Genomic DNA, 2872 nt, shown 5'->3' with positions numbered 1-2872 from the left:
TTTATATATACTCACTGATATGCCTCCCTCTATTCTTACTGAAAATCAGCTGTTCCTCAAGTGTGACAGCTCTAAAGTGTCATTTGTATGCTTTCTCCTCGGACTCCGTTATAACTTCATAAGCAATTTGGCTATTATCTCAATTAAATATCACCTGCACACACATCTCACACATATAATCTGTTATCCTTTGGTATTTTATTATCAGCACTGATAACATATATAAAGGTTTTCTTCTGGTGGAACATGCCTATGATCCCAGCACTCAAGAGGCAGATGCAGGCAGATCTCTCTGAGATCCTGTCCAGCCTGGTCTACCTAGCATGTTCCAGGTGAGATGAGGATACAAGAAGCCCATGTCTATATATATGATTATAGTAAGAGAAAATGAAGCAAGACGATTTAGAGGAAGAGAAAATATCTGCCCAGATCTATGGTCCTAGACACTTAAAAAGGCACTCTATTAGCACTGACACATCTAATCCTCACAGAAATTCTGTGACACAAGGTATTATTAAAAAGAGACTTCAAAACCTATATAGAACGTGTACAACTTACAAATTTTACAATCTAAGCTTCTTTTTTTTGAGTTCAGCTTAGATCTCAACTGCTATATAGTTGATAAAGACACTAAATTTTGTTAATTAAAAAAAGATGACAGTTGAATAGGCAAAGGGAGGGGCTATTGTCTTTGTTCAGAGTTATCTCTGTCTGTCTCTGCCTCCTTCCTTCCACCCACCCTTCTGCCTTGTTGATAACAATAATGAAAACAAGCTTCTCCTACTACATGTCACACTATACTGTAGTATGTGCAGCCTCAGGTCCAGAGACACAGGACCAGGTGAGCTTGGACTGAAACTCTGCACGTCACCTCATCTAAAATAACCTTTTAAATTGATGTTCTCAGGCACTTTGTCACAGCAATAGAAAGCTGACTGGAACAACTGTAACAGAATCCACCTGTGATTTCTTCCCATGCATTATACTCTGTAGATCATGAAACAGTCACTAAATAATTTTAGAGATCTACCTCTAAAGTAATATTACTACTTAGTGACTTCTAAAATTGGAAATATTTCAAATTAATAGAAAATGGAGCCTCAGTAGAGGAATGGTTTTTCCCAGAAAGCTTTCCCAAACGTCTAATAGGGAGCCAGATATCCCTCTTCTATATGGAAATCCTTCATAATCATAACCAACTTGCACAGTAAAGCAAAATCAAGCTATGAAAACAGCTTAGGAATCAATGCAGAGAAAAGTGGGAAAGATCAGATGTGCTTGAACACAGAATTCCCTAGCCTATAGCACTGTGAGGGAAGACCAGTCAGCCTACCCAGGAGTGGTTTCTTCAATATAAGTGCTGTGTAAATTACATGGAGAAGCTTGGTCAATTCAGCTGTGTGAGATAATTAACACTAGGGGGCAGTTTGTTACTATGTGCATTTAGTAAAGCAATAGCATTAGTTTCTCCCCTGCGCCTATGCCTACAACCTAGTTAGCCACGAGTTTTCGATAGTCTTAATGGATCAGGGAGGGGGCTTATTTTGATGGAGTGAACCTTAAATCCAATCAGAAAGTGGTTGATTGCTCCCATAAGATTCATGAGATCATTTCACTAATGGGCATATGATGCCAGCTGGTCTAGGGCAACAGAAACGTCCATGTTCAGTGAGAGACCATGTCTCAAAAAATAATGTAGAAAGGAACAGAAGGCATCCAGTGCCACCTCTGTCTAGTGCGCGTGCACACACACACACACACACACACACACACACTGTAATATTAGCCTTGTGAAATTGTATGCCTCAATACAGCAAAGATGGTATGTCATGATCCAAGCCTCAGGCAGTGGACATATTTCACTATATAACAATAGACTCACCTAAAATTAGACCAGAGAATTTTGACAACAAAAGTAAAGATTCTAGCACTGAGTCCTTGTATGTGAGTAAACACACTGGTGTAACTGCGGGAGACAGGAAGACGAACATCTGGGGATACTGACTTGACTTTATAGATCTTAACACAAATGACAAAATTCACTAATTCCAATGAGGGGGGTGTCTATGGGAGTGTCAGTGGGGAAGGAGGTATAAAGATGATTAAGATGTTGCATATGAAGGACACAAAAATTCAAGAAAAATTTGCAAAAAATGTGGAGCCAGAGATTAAACTAAACTCCAAACACAAGAATGCTGCACATAGTTTTATGGATTCCAAAGAAACAAAGGATACGCTATGGTACTGGCTACACAAGCATGAACACATGTGCCTACTCAACCCAGGGAAAATCAGGATGCTGACTGGGGCTTATGCCTGTAACCTCAGTGGGTGAGTACGGTGACTATCACATTATGCTGTGGTTGGCTGGACAGCCAGTCGTGTAGAAGCAAAAAATGTCAGGTACAGTGAGAGACTCTGTCCCAAATAAGATAGAAAAGGATAAAGGAAGACACTTGAAGTGCTTCTCTGTCACACACACACACACACACACACACACACACACACACACACACAGGCACAGAAAAATCTTAGGCTTCTGAAAATTTATTCCACAAAGGTAGTGTGTAAACCTCTCTCCAAGGCTCTTACAGTTGAACTACTTCAACTCACAGTACCTAAGACAGCAGGCACAATCAGCATAAGCTCATATGTCTTTTCAATCCACAAACACTGAAACAAATATTAAAGCTAAACCAAAACACAGGAATGCCACGAGAAAACGTACAGAGCAACACAAATACATATCCAGTCCCCCAAATCCAAACATTTCTTTAAAAAATTTTGGACTTATTTATTTTTATTTTATGTGCATGGTTTTTATATATGCATGTATATAAGTGCACCCATGTTGTGAAGGGCTTGAGGAGGG

This window comes from Nannospalax galili, unplaced genomic scaffold, assembly GCF_000622305.1.
Source record: "Nannospalax galili isolate Female #2095 unplaced genomic scaffold, S.galili_v1.0 scaffold2161, whole genome shotgun sequence".
Taxonomy (NCBI): Eukaryota; Metazoa; Chordata; class Mammalia; order Rodentia; family Spalacidae; genus Nannospalax; species Nannospalax galili.
This window is presented reverse-complemented; position numbering follows the sequence as displayed.